The following is a 21,817-nucleotide window of genomic DNA, read 5'->3' as shown; positions in this document are numbered from 1 at the left end:
CTGAGGCACCGAGAATAATAGTGATGATGATGTCGGTATTTGTTAAGCGCTTACTATGCGCCGAGCACTGTTCTAAGCGCTGGGGGAGATGCGGGGTCATCAGGCGGTCCCACGTGAGGCTCACGGTCTTCATCCCCATTCTACAGATGAGGGAACCGAGGCACCGAGGAGTGAAGTGACTCGCCCACAGTCGCACAGCTGACAAGCGGCGGAGCCGGGATTAGAACCCACGACCTCCGACTCCCACGCCCGGCTTCTTTCCCCGAGCCACGCCGCTTCCCTAATACAATTAGAGTTCACGATAGGTTGATGGTTCTCTAGACTATAAGCCGGCTGTGGGCAGGGTCCCCGCCCGCCAACCTCGTCGTACCGTGCTCTCGCGAGCGTTTAGTACGGTGCTCTGCCCCCAGTGAGCGCTCAACGAATACCCGCGACTGACCGACGGACGGAGCGGTACGTGAAAGGCAGCCAATTCTCCCCCGAGTCCGAGCCTGCCTGTTTCGTTTCCCGGAGAGGAGCTTCTGCCTTTGAAATGTTGCGTGTGGCTGGGAAGAATTTGGGGTTGGTTGGGGGTTTTTTCCTTTTTCTTTTCAACCTCCCGCGGGAGGGTGCGATCGTCTGGTTAGACGGGGAGGTTTGCCGAGGGCCAAGGGCCGCGGACGGTTGTGTTTCTCCTTCGCCTCCGACCAGGAGAGGGAGTGTGAAGCAGCCGGGAGGAGAGTTCGAAGCCGGAGCCTTTCTGGGGGTTTGACCGAGAGGGAGGAGGCCTGCATCCGAACCCGTCCCCCTCCCTAAAAAGAGAGGTTTTTTTAGCCCTTTTGTCTTAAAGGAGATATTATCGTTATTCCCCAGAAGGGCTGTTGCCGCAGACCCACACCGAGAAGGTGCTTGGAAGCAGCGGGGAGCTGCATTCGCTCTCTGGCGGTGGGTGGGGTGCCACAGGGTTACATCCATTCACTCGATGGTGCTCACTGAGCGCTTACTATGTGCAGAGCACTGGACCCGGCGCTTGGAATGGACAACTCGGCAACAGAGACCAGCCCTGCCCAAGGACGGGCTCACGGTTCATTCATTCACTCGATAGTATTTATTGAGCGCTTACCATGGGCAGAGCACTGTACTGAGCGCTTGGGATGGACAAGTCGGCAACGGATAGGGACGGTCCCTGCCGTTTGACGGGCTTCCGGGGCAACGGGGCCGGGCTCAGAGCGGAGGTTGCGGCTCTGTGGCCAACCCCGTTCATTCCTTCGGTGGGATTTACTGAGCCCTTGCTGTGTGCGGGGCACTGTGCTAAGCGCTTGGGAGAGTTCCCTACAACAATCAACACACACGTTCTCTGCCCACAGCGAGCTCGCGGTCTAGAGGGGAGTCAAGGAGGGGCCGTCCTATTCCCTATCGCATTTGAGAGGCAGCGTGGCCTAACGGATAGAGCCGGGCCTGGAAGGTCCCGGGTTCTAATCCCGGCTCTGCCCCTTGTCTGCTGTGTCACCTTGGGCAAGTCACTTCACTTCTCCAGCCTCAGTTCCCTCGTCTGTAAAATGGGGATGATGACTGTGACCACCCGTGTGGGACAACATGATGACCTTGTATCTATCCCAGCGCTGGGAAGAGTGCTTGGCACACAGTAGGCGCTAAACGATTATTATTATTATGCCCCCGTGGAGTCTTCCCTTCTTCTGCTGGCGAGTGTTTCTCCAGTCTAGCTCTTCATCTTCCATCACCTAACTGAATGTGTCCTTTTTATTGTCGTGTTGTACTCTTCCGAGCGCTTAGTATGATGCCCCCGCACAAGATAGGAGCTCAATCAATACGATTGATTGACGGATTGTTTTTCAGGCCTTCCACCTTCCATCCTTAGCTGAATTGCCGGCATTCCACCTTCCGCCCTCGGGTAGCCCCGGCCTTTTAATGCGTAAACCTACGTTCCCTCTCCTCTGTCGGTGCGTTGCCCCGACACCCGTGGGGTGGGGTCGGGGGCTTTTTCGGGCGTCGTGGGGAGAGGGGAGATTCACACCGGGGGAGCGTTTGATGTCCCGGGTACCTTTTAAACTCCCATCTGTGGGACAAGCGTTTATTGAAATGATTTTATTGAAGACCGTGGGCAATTAATATCGCACCGGCAAACCCGGGAAGAAAGGCCGTGCTGAGGTGTCTCTGCCAGACGACTCTAATAACCTCGTTTCGTCTTTATGGAGCCTCTTTTTCTAAAGATCTCAAAGTACCTTACAGACACCGAATCTATTAATCATCTCCGTATTCCCGTGAGCTGGGACGAGGGCGAGCGTCTTGCCGTATACCAGATGGGCGGCCCGAGGCGAAGAAATGAGGAAACAGGCACGGAGAGGTGGCCCGACTTGCCCAGGGTCACCCGGCAGTGAGTCGGCGGGTCTCCCGTTCCCGACGCGAGGCCGCAGATCGGTTATTAAACCGCCGCCGAGGGGCTGGAAGGGTGGGATTAGCAGGCTTGCCGAAGCGGCCTTTGATTTCGGAGGCGGGAAGGAGGAGCGAACCGCTCGGTCTGGCTGGGAGGGAGTCATTTGGACCCTCCTCCCCCTGCCTCCCGTTTAACCACATCTAAACCTCCCCGGGTGCACCCCGCTCTCCTAAAACCTGGGGGTTGCGTCTCCGGAGAGCCCCGTGTGAAGGAAAATGCCGGTCCCCGTGTTCGTTCATCCATCCAACTGAGCGCTTGCCGTGTGCGGAGCGTCGTACTAAGCGCTCGGGAGAGGACGGTGGAACAATACGCACACACGTTCCCTGGACACCACGCGCTTACAGTCTAGAGGGGGATGTCAGTGTGGGCCGTGGACCCCTACGGTGATTCGGTAAGCAGTACGGCCTGGTGGAAGGAGTACGGCCCAGTGGAAGTCAGAGGAACGTGGCCCGGGAGTCAGAGGGACCTGGGTTCTAATCCCAGCCCCGCCGCTTGCCTTCTGAGTGATCTCGGGCAAGTCACTTCACTTCTCCGGGCCTCTGTTACCTCTCCTGTACAATGGGGATTAAGACTGTGAGCCCCCGAAGGGACAGGGACTGTGTCCAAGTCAATTATCTTGTATCTACTCCGGCCCTCGGTACGGTGCCTGGAACGTAGTAAGTGCTTAACGAATACCACGGTTATTTTTATTATCGTGGGAGAGGATTTCCCCCGTGAAAAGTTTTTGACCTGAATCAATCCCCGTTCTCCGGGAGACGTGAAGTGACAAAGTCCCACAGCAAACACGTGGTGGATCCAGGATTAGAACCCGGGTCTTCTGACTCCTCGGCTCGGACTCTTTTCACCGGGACTCGCTCTGGCTCCTGCCAGCGATGGACCGATCAGTCGATCGACCGGTCCGCGGTAACGATCAAGCGCTTACTGCGTGCGGAGCGCTGTACTAAGAGAGTACGGTAGAACAGAGTTGGTAGGCACATTCCCTGCCCACAAGGAGCTTCCAGTCCAGAGAGGGACCAAGTCAAGGAGGGAACCCGGGCTGCCTTTCCCTCCCTCTTCCCCACTCTCCGATCGAAGGTTTCCTTTTTCATTTCCTCCCCTGCGTCGTCAAGCAACCCCTGAACTAGACCAGGAGGTCTCGGAGCAAATTCCTCAACTCTCTTCCCTTGTGCAGACACAACCCGCGGGGGAAAAAAAAAAAGCCAAAAAACAAAACAGCCGCACAACACCTCCACGCAAGAGGTGTCGAATTTTGTTTAAATAAACCGAACCGGAGATTTACGAGACTATTTAGCTTTGGGTGCCTATTTTTACGAGTCTTGGGGAGCCCCTTTAGGAGACAGGCTACTTATTTTGGTATATGCTAATGGGTTCTGATCGAGCCTCCAACGTTTTCACGTCCCTCTTCCTCCCCGCACCTCTCGGGCGAATACCGCTCAGGTCGCCGGCGGCGGCGGAGAGGAGGAAGGATCTAACGAATCGAGAAAGGATGGAACTTTACCTGTTCTCGCCTACTCCCGACATCTGGGGGCCTCACACGCTCCGCGAGGAAACTGTGGAAAAATCTCCATAAACGCGCCATTCTTATGAATTATGAGGCTTTAAAATGGAAACACCTGGTTTCAAAGAGCACCCCGAAGTCCTCATTGCACTTAATGGCATATTTTGAGTTTACGTTCGGGATAATACATCTTGAGGGCCCCACTTACTTGGACAAGTAAAACACTGGGTCTTTCTTGGGCTTCCGGGCACCTCCATCTTTTACTTTCCACTCTGCGTTCGGAAGCGCCCCAGAGGCAGAGAGACGGTCCCAAGGGATGGGTCGGCGGGGTAGGGATCTCAGAACCGCCGACTGGAGCAGGCAATCACGACGATTGTTCTATAGCTCCGGGAGGCTGCCTAGAGATGGGGACGGTGAGAGGGTGTAGAAGGTGTTGAGGGTAACAGAAACTCGTCACCATTGAATTTAAAGCACTCGATCACCTTGCCCACTGGCTACGCTCCTACTATAACCCAGCCCGCACACTTCGCTCCTCCAGTGCTCAGCTATTTACTCACTGTACCTCGATCTCGTCGATCACGCTGTCAAGCTCTCGCCCACGTCCCGTCTCTGGCCTGGAAGGCCCTCCCTCCCCATATCTGGCAGACAACGACCCTCCCCATCTTCAAAGTCTTATCGAAGGCCCGTCTCCTCCAAGAGGCCTTCCCTGACTAAACCCTCTTTTCCTTTTCGTCCCCGCCCTTCTGCGCCGCCCTGACTCGCTCCCTTTATTCATGCCCCACCCCAGCCCCGCAGCACCTATGTCCATAACTGTCATTTATCTGTCTGAATGTCTGTCTCCCCCTCTAGACCGTAAGCTCGCTGTGAACAGGGAATGTGTCTGTTACATTGTTACAGTGTACTCTCCCAAGCGCTTAGTACAGTGCTCGGCACACGGCAAGCGCTCGAAAGATATGACTGACCGACTGAGAGAGTGGTCCTTCTGACTGGGGAGAGACGTAGGCCAGTGCGATGGGCCCGGGACCGTGTCCGACATTTATTCATTCACTCATTCGGTAGCATCTATTGAGCGCTTACTGTGTGCAGAGCACTGTACTAAGCGCTTGGGAAAGTACAATACAATAAGAAACAGTGACATCCCCTGCCCACAATGAGCTGAAAAGCAGCATGGCCTAGCGGAAAGGGCACGGGCCTGGGCGTCACAAGGACCTGGGTTCTAATCCTTGTTCCGCCACTCGTCCGCTGCGTGACCTTGGGAGAGTCACTTCACTTCTCTGGGCCTCAGTTCCCTCGTTAAGAGTGTGAGCCCAGTGGGGGACAGGGACCGTGTCCAACCTGATGACTTTGTATCTACCCCAGCACCTAGAACAGTGTCTGGCACTTAGTAAATGTTTAACAAATACCATAAAAAAAAAATTCATTCGTACCTACCCCGGAGCTTAGAACAGTGCGTGTCACAGAGTAAGTGCTTAGCAAGTATATTGTTACCTCTATCAATAAGAATGATAATTACGGCCCCCTTGCCCCTCCGGCCCTACAGTTTGGTGGGATTAGAACCCAGGTCCTTCTGACTCCCAAGCCCTTGCTCGTATCCACTGGGCCAGGCTGCTTCTCAAAACAGGGGAGAAAAGTTTGCAGCCTGCAAGCTCTTGGATTGAAACGTAGTAGAGACCTCAGCGGGGGATTTCCAGTGAGTACAAACAACTTTAACTCTTAAAGACGAATACTACTAAGCTGCAACAATATTGATATGCTATTATTTTCCATCTTTATTCATCCCCCGGTGAAGCGAGAATGACTCCCTTCAGGCCATTCATAATTGAAAAATGCTTTTAAGACCTTTAAGAGTTGAATACTAAATTCTGCAAGGTGCCTGTTTTATTATCCCTCCCCGCCCCCGCCCCTTACTCCCCCCGCTCCCCCCGTCACAATGATAAATTTGTTCCCTAATGTTCTTTAAGGAACTGAGCTCCGAACAGATTGATGGATGGGGACCATTGGAATCAATGTTCATTAGTTACTGAATCAGCTGCTGAGTCCATCCTGATCAATTTTGCAGATGGACGGAGAATGATGGGCAGGTCGGTCCGAGCGGGTCCGTGATCCTGCGGCCAGAGGATTGCATTCTAGTAATAATAATGCTAGTGGTGTCTGTTAAGCGTTTACCAAGCAAAAGCTCCTCACTACTGGCTTCGAAGCCGGCCATCACCTTGCCCCTTCTTACCTCACCTTCCTTCTCGCCTTCTCCAGCCTGAGCCTCACGCTCCGCTCCTCTGCCTCCGCTAACCTCCTCACTGTGCCTCGTCCTCGCCTGTCCCGCCGTCGACCCCCGGCCCACGTCCTACCTCTGGCCCGGAACGCCCTCCCTCCTCACATCCGCCAAACTAGCACGTTTCCCGCCTTCAGAGCCCTACCGAAAGCTCACCTCCTCCAGGAGGCCTTCCCAGACTACGCTCCCCTTTTCCTCTGCCCCTCCTCCCCTCCCCATCGCCCCGACTCCCTCCCTCTGCTCTACCCCCCTCCCCGCCCCACACCACTTGTCTATATATGTATTATTAATTCTATTCATGATGTGTATATCTCTATAATTCTCTTTATTCCTATTGATGCTATTGATGCCTGTTTACTTGTTTTGATGTCTGTCTCCCCCCTTCTAGACTATGAGCCCATTGTTGGAAAGAGATTTTCTCTATCTATTGGCTGAATTCTACTTTCCAAGCGCTTAATACAGGCTCTGCATGCGGTAAGCACTCAATAAATGCGACTGGATGAATGTTCACTATGTGCCAAGCACTGTTCTAAGTGCTGGGGTGGATTTAAGGTAATCAAGTTGCCCCACGTGGGGCTCACAGTCTTAATCCCCATTTTTCGGATGAGGCGCAGAGATGCGAAATGGCTTGCCCAAGGTCACGCAACGGACAAGAGGCGGAGCCGGGATTAGAACCCACGACCTCTGACTCCCAAGCCCTTGCTCTTCCCACTGGCACAGAGATATTAACAACGACAACAACAAGAAGAATGATAATTACAATAGTATTTGTCAACCACTTACTATGTGTCAACACTGTTTCAGCCACTGGGGTAGATACACGTTTTTTGGTTTTGTTTTTATGCGACAAATGGGGACAAACGGAGGAGCCGGGATTAGAACCCAGGTCCTGCTGACTTCCGGACCCCCGCTCCGTTCACGAGGCCATGCCGGTATTGTGAAGCAGATTTGCAAAGTCCTCGCCAATTACCTCTCAATCCTCCAGACACCTCTGAGAGTAGGTGGAAAACGCTATTATTAAAATATAATAGATCAGATTCCGGTTTTATTTGGGCCCTTCATCTGAGGATCTCCACGTAACGTCTCTCGTTTTATCGTCTGGAAGGGGGGACCCAGACATCATCATAACAAAGCACGCTCTTTGATAATTAGCCTCCTGACTCAGGGCGAGGGACAGACAGGGGGATTTACCCCGGAGGGGCAGGGCAGGGTCATTTGGAGATTAAAAATGGAAGCCGGGGGCTGGAAATTCGGCTAAGAGGCGACTTGAAAAAAAAAACAACAAAAAACAAACTGAAAAACGTTTTGGATTCTCACACCCACTCAACCTCATTATCCAAGGGGCAGGGAGGAGAGCGCGTCTCCCGGGAGAGCGAGACGGAGAGGCCGAGAGACGGCCTTCCCCAGATGGACCCCTCCAGTCTCCCGTCTGGGAAGCGGAGGGATTCGAGGAGACGATTGAATAACAATAATGATAGTAATAATGATAACGATGGGATTCGTTAACATTCGTTACTGTGTGGCGTGTTCTGCGTGCTGGGGTAGATACGAGTTAATCAGGTCGGACACAGTCCCCGTCCCACATGGGGCTGACGCTCTTAATCCCCATTTTCCAGACGGGGGAACCGAGGCCCGGAGAAGTGAAGTGACTCGCCCGAGGTCCCTCAACAGTCAGGTGGCGGGGCCGGGATCAGAACCCAGGTCCAGGCCGCTGCTCTATCCACTAAGCCACTCTGCTTCTCGAAGGAGAATGGCAGAGGAGTTATCCTCCCCGCCCTGCCGACGCTGGAGGTTTCAATAAAAAAGACCTTCCCGAAGGCTCGGTCCCTCTCTCCACGGCTACTTTATTCCCTCCCCAAAAGAGCCGCGTTCTTCCCCGGACGGTGGCTACGTCTGCGCCACAACAAAAGTTAACTAGCTCCCTGTTTTACTAACACACTCTTTTGCAACAGAAAGCAATTAGAGTTAACGGCTACGAGCCCTTACCTCAGTAACTTCTACCTGTCCTGTCATGTCTCATTAATTTCCAATTCAACAATAATCCCCGCACTGAAATATATAATGAAAGACATTCCAAATATATCAAAATGGCATGAGTATTGATTTATTAATGCTCGGGAATGTTGCTCTAATTGAATTGAGATCCAGGAAGTAAGTTAATGTAGCTGACAGGGCTACAGGAATTGAATTTCCCCAGTGCCCAGAATTATGACTTTTTCACTCTCTTTGTTGTCAGTGGGATAAATAACAAATCAATCGGCGTTTGCCGCCGTCGGCCAGAGCCGGCCCACGCGGGGTTTGACACGGCCGAAGAGAGACGTGGGGCGGGAGGCCGGAGGGATGGGGCGTGGGGGGGGGGGTCTCATCGGGGGGCTCTGGAGAAGAGGGAAGGGTGCTCCGAAGGATGACATCTTGGGGTGCTGCCTTTGGGGGTCCACATCGCCCGTCGTGCCAGCCCCAATCTCCCGGAGTGTCTTTAAATCGACCGATGGTGCTTACTGAACGCTTACCGTGGGCAGAGCAGAGAGTCGGTAGGCACGCGCCTTGCCCATACCGGGCTTCCGGTCCAGAGGGGGAGAAAGACGTTAACATAAATGTCTGCTCCCCACAGCCTCTGTCTCCTCTCCTCTCCTCAGGGGCTCTTTATATCTTCATGGCGACTCCGGACTCCGGCTTTCTTCCCCCCACTTATCCCAGTCAAGTAACCGTCGGCCTCTTTGCTCTTTTGCCCCTCAGAAGGAACGCGCCCTCCCAATCCAAGCCCCCCATCCTTCCTCTCCGCTCTAAGTGGCCGCGTCCCCAGGGAAGTCGGGCCTCGGGACGCCGGGGAGGCGGTTTCTCCCACGGCGGCCGCTGCCTCAATTCCCCTCTCGGTGATCTGGGAACTACTCAGAAAGATTCTTTAAAAATTCATGTCGCCCTGGTCCCATTCCATCTGGAAAAAAATTCCTCTCAGGGCTCTGGAAACTCAAGACTTGGAATCTCCAGAAGACCCCTCCCAAACTGCCTCATTTCCTCCTTCCCCCCCGGGTGTCTTCGGCTCCTCTCTCTCTCCTTTGCTGGGGGCCAGTCCTAGACAACTTTTCCACCCTTTTTTTATGGTATTCGTTAAGCGCCGACTCTGTGCCAGTCACTGTACTAAGCGCTGGGGTGGGCACAAACTAATCGGGCCGGACAGAGTCAACGTCCCCCAGCGGGTTCTCGGTCTTAACCTCCATTATACAGATGAGGGAACCGAAGCACAGAGAAGTGAAGTGACTTGACCAAGGTCACGCGGCCGACTAGCGGAAGAGCCGGGATTAGAACCTTTTACGAAGTTGAGAAAGTGCTGGTCGGGGAGGGGAGGGACCCCGTCTGACTGGCAAATCCCTTCTTCCTCGTGTTCGGTGGGATCTTCGGTGGGTAGTGAGAAGCGGTGTGGCTTAGCGGAAAGAGGCCGGGCTTGGGAGTCAGAGGACGTGGGTTCTAATCCCAGCTCCGCCACTTGTCTGCTGTGTGACCTTGGCCAAGTCACTTCACTTCTCTGTGCCTCAGTTACCTCATCTGTAAAATAGGGCTTAAAAGTGTGAGCCCCACGTGGGACCACCTGATTACCCTGTATTTACCCCAGTGCTTAGAGCAGTGCTTGGCACACAGTAAGCGCTTAACAAATACCATTATTATTGTGATTTTTTATCTTAGAATGCCAGCACCAGGGAAGCGGAAGTGTCAGGGCACTTCTGATTTCATTCCCTCTCGAGGTCGGGCTGGAGCCGGTGACAGCCCCGAGGTAGTTTTTCGTTCCTGCCGCTCAATCGGTTGTTAAGTAAATGTTACTTTACTGAGCGCTTACTGTGTGCAGAGCACTGGACTAAGTGCTGGGAGAGGACGATATAAGTGACTTGGTAGACACATTCCCCATTCCCAAGTAGGACCTATTGTTTTTGTTCTGGGGCAGTAAGGCAGATTCAACAAGCATTTCTCTCTCTCTCTTTTTGGGGGGGGGGGGGTGATGGTATTTGTTAAGCGCTTACCATGTGCCAGGCACTGTACTAAGCGCTGGGGTAAATACAAGATAATTAGGTTGGGCACAGTCCATGTCCCACATGGGGCTCTTAGTCTCAGTTCCCATTTTACTGACGAGGGAACTGAGGCCCAGAGCAGTGAGGTGACTTGCCCGAGGTCACACAGCAGACAAGCGGCAGAGCCGGGATTAGAACACAGGTCCTTCTGCCTCCCAGGCCCGAACTCTAGCCACTAGGCCACTCTGCTTCTCTAACGCTTGTCCACCATTCTGCTTCTCCACCGTTTTCCTCTCATATCCTGAGTCCCCACAGACTACCCCTCGTGTCCCTTCTGGCCTTGGGCTCTCACTTCAAACCTAATAATAATAATAATGATGATAGTCATAATTAAGTGCTTATTTTATGCCAGCCGCTGTATTAGGCGCCGGGGTAGATGCCAGCAAATTGGGCTGGACTCAGTCCCGGTCCCATATGGGGCTCAGTCTTAATCCCCATTTCCCTGATGCGGGAACTGAGGCCCACCGAAGGAAGTGACTCGCCCAAGGTCACAGAGCAGGACGCGAGTGGCGGAGTTGGGAATAGAACCCAGGTCCCTCTGACCTGGAAAACGGGCCTGTGCTGTATCCACTGGGCCACACTGCTTCTCGTCCGGCCCCCGATCCCAGGACACAGGCCTCCTCCACTTCCAAAGAGGTCCCGCCTTGGTCCGGCTCTGCCCTCTGTCCCCGCCTCCGTCCTCCAAATCCGCGTCCGCCACGCAGCCCTACCCGCCGGGCTCTGGTCAAGGAAGAGAGAGGCTGAGTTAATTAAATCAACAGCTAACAGCACAGGTTACCCACAAAAGCGAACTTTAGTGCCCCTCAAACCACTGACCAGAGAAGGGCTGGAAAAAAAAAAAATGAAACCACAGTTGGATAAAATGGAAAAAGAAATCATCAGCTCTATATCACTTCAGCTAGCCACAGGTATCAGAATATTAATTGCTCTTTGACTTGATTTTGTTGTGGGAGCGAGGGCGTGTTGTGGCTTGTGCCTCTCTACGCGGAGCCGTCAGGCCGGCGGTGGAACGAGCCCACGGCTCTCGGGCTTCGCCGCCGGACTTGGGCAGGAGGCCGCGGTCCAGCCTTCCCGGGGCGACGGAGAGGCCTCGTGCGTCTGCTGGCGGGGAAGGGGCGGCGAGGGAGAGCGGGCGGAAGAACCGTAGAACTCGTCTGGCCGCCGCCCAGGGTTTTCAGCTCACGGCCGGTCGGTTAGTTGTGTTTACTGAGCGCTGACTGTGTGCGGAGCACTGGATTGAGCGCTTGGGAGAGGACACGCGAACGATAAACACACACATTCCCTGCCCTGAACGAGCTGACAGTCTAGGGGGGAGACTGGTTAATAGAAATAAATAATAGTAATAATAACTGTGGTATTTGTTAAGCACTTACTATGTGCCAGTCACTTTTTTAAACACGGGGGTAGATGCACGTTAATCAGGTCCCACATGGGGCTTACATTCTAAGTAGGAGGGAGCGTAGGTAGCGGATCCCCATTTTGCAGAGGAGGGAACTGAGGCACAGGGAAATGAAGTGACTTCGCCCAGGTCACATAGCAGGTAAGTGGCGGAGCCGGGATCAGAACCCAAGTCCTCTGACTCCCGGGCCTGTGCTCTATGAATTACGGATTTGGATTTCTACGCTGTGGGGATTTCATGCTAGGGGGATGGGGAGGGGGATGAATAAAGGGGACGAGTCAGGGCGAGGTAGAAAGGCCCCCCGCCTGGGGCGGGGGGAGGAGGGGATGGGAAGACAGGGAGCCCCCGCCTGGGTTCGTAGTCCGGCAACAGGGGCGAGAAGACTCACCCTCCAAGTGGGATCATCTGATGGAGAGAGGGGCGAGGAGCTGGTGGGACGGGAAGCGTGGCCGGGTTCAAGGTTCAAGCCGGTGGTTGGAAACGATGGAGCCCCTGAGGGCTGAGAGAGGGAAAACCCGGTCCTCACTGCAACGGGAGGGATCGAGGTTGGGTATTATGATAATAATAATAATAAATGGTACTGGTTAAGTGCTTCCTATGTGCCAGGCACTGTTCTAAGCATTGGGGTGGTTACCAGCAAATAGGGTTGGACACAGTCCCACATGGGGACCCCATTTTCTAGATGAGGTCACCGAGGCCCAGAGAAGTGAAGCGACTCCAAGGTCACACAGCAGAAACAAGGACCGAGCCGGCATTAGAACCCACAAGGAGCTTCCGTCTACAGTGTTCCTCCAGCTCCGTTGCCAAGACTGGTTTTCCCTAGTTAGATAGAATGGCAAGTCCTGCCTGGGGGAAACCAACAGTCCTTTCAGTCCTTTTAAAGTGGATCAAAAGCTATTATTATTATTATTATTATTGTTAAAGTGCTAACCGTGCCAAGCATTTGGGGCTCAGGGTCCAAGTAGGAGGGAGTGAGATTGAATCCCCATTTTACAGATGAGGAAACTGAGGTATAGAGGAGTGAAGTGATTTGCCCGACATCCCACAGCAGGCAAGGGGCAGAGCCGGGGTGAGAACCCAGGTCCTCCGACTCCCAGACCCGGCTCTTTCCACCAGGCCACACCGCTTCTCACGACTTCTGCTCTTTGGTGTCTCAGAGGAGAGCTAACAGTCTTCCTGGAGAATTTATTCCCAGTCTGCCCACTCCCACAGGCAGAAAGTTCTTCCTCGTTATCTGACCTCAATCCTTCCCGTTGCAATGCAGACGAGTTTTTTTGTTTGCTTTCTGGGGTGCCGGTATTTGTTCAACGCTTACTGTAGGCCAAGCACTAAGTTCTAAGGGCTGGAGGAGACACCAGTTAGGCTGGATACAGTCCCGGCCTCAGAGGGAGAAGGGGTATTGAACCCTCACTGTGCAGTTGAAGCAACTGAGGCCCAGAGAAGGGAAATGACTCACCCAAGGTCAGCCAGCACGTAAGCGGCAGAGGTGGGATTAGAACCCAGGTCTTCCGGCTTCCAGGTCCGAGCTCTTTCCACAAGACCCCGCAGCTTCCCTTTCTGAGCCCCACCGTTTTCCACCTCAGCTTGAGACTCGAACCCTCCGCTGCGCTCCTCTCTTCCAAGAAGCCTGCCCCGATTAACTCCGCACCTTGCGGTCCGAACCCCTCGTCAGAGAGCGCTTCCGGTGCTTTCCCCTTAAGGGTCCATTCAGTTCAAGGCTGCAGAAACCGACCGTTGGTGACGAAGAAAGGAGAAACGAGCTTACGATCTAGAGGGGGAGACAGAGGTAAATAATTTCACCGTCGTTAGCGTCTTCTCTGAGCTTGAAGGTTATCTATGTGAGCGTTTGTTTCTCTGCCTGTATGTGGTTTTCTCTTAATGATGGTCATGGTACTTGTTAAGCGCTTACTATGTGCCCGGCACTGTTTTAAGCGCCGGGGGAGATCCAAGTTAATCGGATTGGACACAGTCCCATTCCCCCGTGGGACTCACGGTCTCAATCCCCATTTTCCAGACGAGGGAACTGAGGCCCAGAGAAGTGAAGTGATTTGCCCAAGGTCACACAGCAGACAAGCGGCAGAGCTGGGATTAGAACCCACAGCCCCTTCGGTTCTTGGCCAGGACGTTCTTTTTGCCTGTCGCTCTTTAATCGATCAGGGGTATTTATTGAACGCTTCCAGCCTCTACACTACTTCAGGAAATGCTTAATGAATACAAGTGATGGACTCTCTGCGGGCAGAGCACTGAACTGAACGCTTGGGAGAGTATAATACAACAGAGTCGGTCGACAGGTTCCCTGCCCACAACCGACTGTACCGCCTTTATTTGACTTTCAAGTGCCTTGCCTGCTGTGGGGACCTTGGGCAAATCATTTAACTTCGTGCCTCAGTTTCCTCCCAATCTCTCCTACTTAGACTGTGAGACTCACGTGGGAGGAGGACTGGGTTCAACCTGTTGATCTTGTAGCTCGCCGTGGGCGGGGAAAGTGTCAACCAACTCTGTGAAATTGTCCTCTCCCAAGCTCTGTTCCGCACACGGTGTGTGCTCAATAAATACCACTGATCGATCGGTTGATTGACTGTATCTCCCCCGAGAGCTCAATGCAGCGCTCGGCACATAGTAAGCGCTTAGCGAGTTCCGTAAAAAAAAAAGCTTTGCCGGTCTTCGGTGAGAGAGTACAACACCGGGCGGTCTCAGAACGCAGACCAGCGGAGACGATCCGAGGAGACGGAGAGTTTGTGTTTGTGCGTGCGTCTGTAAGAGAAGAAATTCGGATGTGGGTCAACCGAGCAAGGTCTGGCCAAATAGTCTTTGTTAGGATCACTTCCTCTGCCTGGTTCTTTCCTTTGTTCTTCCTGCATTTCTTGGCTCTTACTCATATTCTACCCTTTCAGTTGATCCCACGAGCCTGCTTCCCCCCCTCCCGCCCCAAAACCTCCTTTCCTCTCCCTGTTCCCATTACTTAGCTCATGCATTGTAGTGCGTCCCCGAGCTCGTGACAGATGCCTGGCATCGTGGGCAAAGCATTTCCACATCCTTTCGGTTTAGGAGGCGTCAAATTTTAGTCGTCTTCCGCTGCCAATATCCGAGGGCAACTTGGTCGACGGGTCGGAACACGGAGTGAGAAGCTGCCGTTCTGGCCCGAGTGTTCCGGGGAGGTGACGACCGACCCGGCCCGCTCTCTTCCCCCGTCCTGCCCTCCCACCCCCGTGTCCCCCTCCTCTCCTCGGAGCCAACCACTCCCCCGTCGGGGGCTCCAAATCCCTCCGGTCCTTTGGGAGTTGGGCCGAAGCCTTCCACTCCAAGCAGCCTTCCCTGGTGAACTCAGCACGCTCTGCAGTTCAATCGAGCAATCGGTCAGTGGTGTTTATTGAGCGCTCACTGTGCGCAGTGCACTGTCCTAAGCGCCTGGGAGAAGACAGCAGAACGGAGTTGGTGGAGGCGTTCCCGGCCCGCAACTCGTTGCGGTCCACAGGGGTTGACAGACGTCGTCGATCAGTCGATCCGTGGTATTTATTGAGCGCTCGCTCTGTGCAGAGGACTGTACTAAGCGCTTGCGAGAGTCCAATGTGACAGAATCGATGGAAACGTTCCCCGTCGATGACGAACTCCCCGTTCTACAGTCTAGGGGACACTCTAATCTTCCAGCCGGGGTCAGTTCTCGGTGTCACTGGGGAGAAAAGCGGATTGAACTGTCATCCATTCTTTCATTCAATCGTATTTATTGAGCGCTTACTATGTGCAGAGCACTGTACTAAGCACTTGGAGTGCGCTATTCGAACGTATTCTCGCCTCATCATGGGCAGGGAATGTCTGCTAATTCCGTTGCTGTATGGTAGTCACCCTAAGCGCTTACTACAACGCTCCGCACTGATAAGCACTCAGTAAAATAGCGGCAGGACCTAGTGGATAGAGCACGAGCCTGGGAGCCAGATCCTGGGTTCTAATCTACTCGTCTGCAGTGTGACCTTGGGCAAGTCACTTCACTTCTGCGTGCCTCAGTTCCCTCCTCTGTAAAATGGGGATTGTGAGCTCCACGTGGGACAGGGACCGTGTCCAACCTCATTAGCTTGGATCTACCCCAGCACTTAGAACAGCGTCAGGCACATAATAAGCACTCAATAAATACCACAGATATTATTATTATAAACACGACTGACGGATTGAACTCCCGGCCCCCCGTCTGCTGGGGAGAAACATGTTTATCACGGAGCCCGTCAACGTTCGCTCCCTCCCTTCTTCCTCTCGGTTCCTTCCGGTCCCCGACCAAGTGGCATTCGTCACATCACCCGATGACAGAGAGGTCGGGGTTCAAAGGGAGGGAGCAGGGCACGGCCCGGCCCGACGGATAGGAGAGACCGACCGCACCGGGGAGGCCCAAGCATCAGTGAGGACGGTTGGTCAGAGCAGGGGCCCCCAGACTTTGGAAAGGCGATAAACGCTCTGTCGAGTGAGGCCCGGTGGGGGAAGGCACCCGCAACAACACCGAAGTGACTGGATGTCAAATCAAGCCACTGATATTAAAATTTTACTACGGTGAGTGGTTTAATTTCCTGGGTCTAACAGCTGTTTTGACACTAATGGCAGATGAAAGCTTGGATTTAGTGGTCAAACTAACCCCAGTCTGGTCGGGGCCTGCTCACAGGAACCCGGCTAACAATGAAACTTTTATCCAATGGAAGTCAGTCGCAGGAGCCCGAAAAAATGTTAATTATAACAGAAATTACCTCTACAAGGCGTGCTCAAAGACCCGAACGCTCATGGTCGACCATAACTTTCTTCATGACACTGAGGTAATTTGGCTATTTTTTTTTTCCTGTGGCCCCCTCCAGTTTTTGATCTCTTCCATGTAATAATTAACAATGTTTGTCTGGCCCAGCGCTGCTTTATCACACAAAGGAGCTTTCAGGTGGAGACGATAGAAAAAGCTTAGCTTTTGACCGAGTTCCCTCACGGGGACCGATGAGGCGGTTTCGGCTTGGCGGTCTCGGAGGGGGATACGGTCAAAGCTGCTCAGCTTGTAGCTCTGGCCTCTTCACGCGATGAAAAGCGTCCAGAAAGATGCTTTTCTAGGGATGAACTGCCCCTTCCCGCCAATGAATATTCTCGTCTTCCCTCCATCAGGACACGTCTTGCTGGTCTCCCTCCATGTGTCTGTTGTTCACCTTGCCAATCTGTCTGGATCCTCACAGGCCTGGGGACGGGCCCTTGTCCTACTCCCAGTTAGGGGAAAAACGTTCTCTTTTCTTTAAAATGGTATTTGGGAAGGGCTTCATTCATTCGTTTATTCATTCGATCGTATTTATTGAGCGCTTACTGTTTGCAGAGCGTAGCACTGTGTTTGGGAGAGTACACCACGACAATAAGCAGACACATTCCCCGCCCAGAATGGGCCTACAGTCTAGAGGGGACTGGAAGCTGGTTGTAAGGACTGTAAAGGCTTCCTATGCTCCAGACACTGTGCTGGGGTAGATACAAGCTAATCTCATCGGACCCGAACCTTATCTCACACGGAGCTCACAGTCCACATCCCCGTTTCCCAGATGAGGTGACTAAGGCCCTGAAAAAGTGAAGTGACTCGCCCGAGGTAACACGGCAGACGAGTGGCGGAGCCGGGATTAGAACCCCGGCCCTTCTGACTCCCAGGTCCGTGCCGTAACCACCGGGCCGTGGTCCGTTACATCATTACACTCTACTCTCCCAACTGTTTAGTACAGTGCTCTGCACGCCGTCAGTGCTCGATAAATACAGTTGATTCATCGGTTGGTAGCACGGGGCCAGGTGCATAGTAAGCGCATAAAAAATACCATTTATAACCACCGCAAAAAAGAAAAGGTACAGCAGAGAAGCAGTGATTCTCGGAAGGCCTAGGTGTTATGTCCTAGATCAAGGAGGAGGGGCAGAAGGGGAATGGGGAGTGCTTCCCTAACAGCACTCATGTACATATCTTTAAATGATACGTTGCGAATGATCTATTTATTCATATTAATGTCCGTCTCCCCCCGCAGCCTGTAAATTCACACTGTGCCTAGCGCTGTACGGACCTCTGAGGTAGTTTCAAGCTAATTGGGTCGGGCAGAGTCCCCGTCCCTCGTGGGGCTCACAGTCTAAATCTCCATTTTACAGATGAGGGAACTGAGGCCCGGAGGAGTGAAGTGACTTGCCCAACGTCAACCAGCAGACCCAGATTAGAACCCCGGGCCGCCGGTTGGCAGGCCCGGGATCTTTCCACTGGGCCACGCTGCTTGGGAAGCGGGAGCTTCACCTGCTCTTCGGAGACGATCGGGAGCCGGGCCCTGGGTGCGCTGGGCCGGTCGCCGGACCCCGGGTCTACGAGCTCGAGCTTCGAGGGGTCTGGGCCAAGGTGGCTTTACCGCCTTTAATCACGGCGGTTCTCTCCCAGCCAGCGCGGCTACCAGAGAAGGGAGCGAGCTGTGGGGTGGGAGGAGGGTGGGGTAGGGGAGCGGAGAGTGACTAAACCTTACGCTTCACCAAGGATAAATCACGTCTTGGAAAAACAGCCTGTCGGCCAAAATCAGCAAGGGATCCTAACTCTCCCTCTTGGAAAAAAGAAAAACAAAAAACAACCCTTTGTGTTTCCCAAAGGTTTTTGGTTTTCAGAAAAAAATGACCCAAAAATGCAATGAGAAGGGTGTTTGTGTAGGGGTGGGTTTTTTTTTTTTTAATTGTTGTTGTTTTCGGTGTTTGGGGGGGGAGGAGGGTGGAGAGGGCGAAAAAATGTTGAGGTCTGAAAAATAAATAAGACTATTAAGGTCTTGGGTGCTGGCAAGCAATTATGGAGAATAAGCAAAACAAAACCATTCATTTCTGTGGTTGGCTGTGTGCGCTCCAAATTGGAAATGTCCAAGCCACATAGCAGAACGAATCGGTGGAGAACAAGCAGCCGAGCGTGTAGGAGAGACGTCGAGAGACGACCTCGGGGCCTTCCTGGAGGAGGTGGGCAGGACAGGGCCGGAGAGGAGCGGAAGCCACGTCGGTGGGGGGAGCGGAATCGGCATCCCTCGCTTAGTACGCTGCTCCGCACACGTTAGGCGCTCAGTGAATACCGCCGATTGATTCCCCGTGCTTCCAGCCTCTCGGGCCTTCCTGAAAATGCGGCTGTTTTGAAAGGCTCCTTGTCAGAAACGTTAAACACAAAAGAAACCATAAAAAACCTTGGACGGAACGTGGTCCCCGTCCAGGGAGCTACAGCTGGCCTGGGAATGGGATTTCAGCCGTGCCTTTTGCCAGCTAGAATGGGGAAAAATAAACACGAGAAGGAGGAGACACTTGGTTCTAGTGCCAGCTCAACCCGCTGACGAGGGAGCGAGGCCGCTTCTGTTCCCTGCTCTGGCCTTGGGGGAGGGGTCGACGGTGATGCCGGGGGAGGAGGGTGGCAGGTTGTGGTGGCGAGCTGGGAGGGTTCCCACAAGTTGGAGAGCCTCGCTACCCTCCTACAACCCAGCCCGCGCACTTTGTTCCTCTAATGCCAACCTACCCGCTGGACCTCGATCTCGTCTATCTCGCCGCCGACCTCTCGCCCGCGTCCTGCCTCCGGCCTGGAACGCCCCCCGCTTCTCAAATCCGACAGGCGATTACTCTCCCCGCCTTCAAAGCCTAATTTGAAGGCACATCTCCTCTGAGAGGCCTTCCCGGACAAAGTCCTCATTTCCTTTTCTCTCACTGCCTTCTGAGGCGCCTTGATTTGCTTCCTTTATACACCCCTCCCTCAGGCCTATAGCATTTATGCCCAGATACGTAATTTACTTATTGATATTAATGTCTGTTCTCCGCTCTAGACTGTCAGCTCGTTGTGGGCAGGGAATGTATCTGTTTATTGTTCTACTGTACTCTCCCAAGCGCTTAGGACAGTGCTCTGCACACAGTAAGTGCTCAATAAACTTTATGACTGTGAGCCACATGCGGGACCGTGTCCTACCTAATTAACGAGTACCTACCCCAGCGTTAACAGGTACCGTAAAGCAGAGAGATTTCCCAGCAGGCCGACGGGGCAGGGTTCGAGAGTGGAGGAGGGCCCCGGGCGCCCTCGGGACTGGCTGGCGATTGGGTAACGTCCAGCCTTCGCACATCGAAACCGGGAAACCGGATGTGGTCGTCGGGAGACGGGCGATGAGAAAGCAGACACGGGATGGCGGGTCCGGCGGGGAGAATCCCGGATGCTTCGGTTCCTCAGCCGGGAGGCCGCCGTGCCGGGAATGGGAACCCAGAAAGCGGCGGAGCGTGGCAACTGTGGCGAGACCTCGGAAGCCAGCTCCCGGGGGGAAGAGAGGAGGCTGGTGAGGCTTCTCACACCAGGGACGGAAAGGGAGAAGTGGGAGGCGTCACCTGGTAAGGGCCGGGCTGGCCCCGGCTGGAAAGAACCTAGGGGCCCGGAGAAGAAACGGGAAGTGACGGGCAGTGGGCTCTCTCGTCCTGGGCTCCCCGGGCGACCTGCTGCGGCCCATCCTATTGAGGCGCAGGGTGGCCTAATGGCTAGAGCACAGACCTGGGACTCTGAAGGATCCGGGTTCTAAATCCGCCCCCTCCTCTTCTCGACTTCCGGGTGAACTTGGGTAAGTCACTTCACTTCTCCGGACCTCATTTCCCTCCTCTGTACAGTGGGGATTAAGACTGTGACCCCCGTGTGGGACGTAAACTGTCTCCAACACGATTAGCTTGTATCTACCCTCGTGCTCAGTACGGTGCTAAACAGATACCATAAAAATAACCAACTTGTAACTATCCCAGATCATAGAACGGGGTTTAACATAGAGTAAATGCTTAACAAATACCCTGAAAAATACAAAACCGAAAACAAACAAACAAAAAAACCCTTCCACCTCTCCAGCCACAGGATTTTCTGAGTTTAAATTCCCGGATCGGGGCTTCTCAACATCCATCTTAGAGAGAGTGTCCCTTCAGGTCTTCCGGTTGCATCTCAAAGTACCTTGGGCCACTCCGGGCAGGTCTCGGCCCCAACTTGATCAGTCGGAGCCCCCCTTTATTTATATTAATGTCTGTCTCCCCCTCTGGACTGTAAGCTCAGAGTGGGCAGGGAACATGTCTCTCTCTTTTTTTAAATGATATTTGTTAAGCACCTGCTATGTGTCAGAAACTGTTCTGAGCACCGGGGTAGAGAAAAGTTAAGCAGGCTGAATATAGTCATGTCTAAGTAGGAGGGAAAACAGGCTCTGAATCCCCATTCTGTAGTTGAGCAAACTGAGACCCAGAGAATAATAATGATAATGGTACTCGTGAAGCGCTTCCTATGTGCCAGGCACTGTACTAAGCGCTGGGCACCGTACCGAGAGAAGTGAAATGACTTGTCCGAGGTCACCCCGCAGACAGGTGGCGGAGCCGCGATTAGAACCCAGGTCCTCCTGACTCCCAGGCCCGGACGCTAGCCACTAAACTGTGCCGTTATCCCTAAAGGGGAGCGGAGAGAGAAGACTCTCCCTTGTGCCAGGATTCAGGGTGACATCGTCCCCCTCTAGACTGGAAGCTCGTTGTGGGCAGGGAACGTGTCTGATTATTGTTCTATTGTTTCGCTCAAGCCTCACTACGGTTCTCTGCACTCAGTAAGCGCTCAGTAAGTACGGTCGAATGAATGAACGACTCCCAACTTTGCTGTATTGTCCTCTCCCCATCATCTAGTCCAGTGCCCTGCACACTGTAAGCGCTCAATAAATACCACTGATGACACGACGATGATGATGATGACGAAGGCCCTGATGCCAGCCCCTCCGAGTCCAGCCGTGAAACGCTTCGCCGTCCCAGGACATAGTGACATTCGGGCAGATTTAGCTTTTGGCTTCAAAACAAAAACAACATCATTAAATATATAAGAATAGCGCAGAGAGACGGGCGCATTAAATGCAAGGACAGCTCTCCTAATGGGTTATGAAAGACCCACTGTCTCCAATCACCATCTTACAGGGAAGACAGGTCAGGGGCTTAAGTACTCTGCAGGTAGCCCTACTTGACGAGCCAGGATAAATTTTCCAGAAGCTCTAGGGGACAGGACGTGTTTTCGAAGGTTTGAGAGCCCAGAGAGCCTGGTTTTTGCCTTTTTTTTCCTGCTTCTTTACAGTATTTGTTAAATGCTTACTACGTGCCAGGCACTGTGCTAAGCCCTTGGATAGACACTAGCCAATCA

The 21,817-nt window shown here is 53.4% G+C and overlaps 1 long non-coding RNA gene across 1 annotated transcript; it reads right to left on the bottom strand.

Annotated features, from left to right (window-relative positions):
• Window positions 1–3,879: 3,879 nt before the first annotated feature.
• LOC114817391 lies at window positions 3,880–8,505 on the bottom strand. Its single transcript, XR_003765246.2, has 3 exons — window positions 8,188–8,505; window positions 4,141–4,330; window positions 3,880–3,984 (listed from the first exon to the last, which is right to left on the bottom strand). It is a non-coding gene; the product is annotated as an uncharacterized LOC114817391 (long non-coding RNA).
• Window positions 8,506–21,817: the final 13,312 nt, after the last annotated feature.

This window comes from Ornithorhynchus anatinus, chromosome 16 (genome assembly GCF_004115215.2).
Source record: "Ornithorhynchus anatinus isolate Pmale09 chromosome 16, mOrnAna1.pri.v4, whole genome shotgun sequence".
NCBI classification, from domain to species: Eukaryota; Metazoa; Chordata; class Mammalia; order Monotremata; family Ornithorhynchidae; genus Ornithorhynchus; species Ornithorhynchus anatinus.
This window is presented reverse-complemented; position numbering and strand designations above follow the sequence as displayed.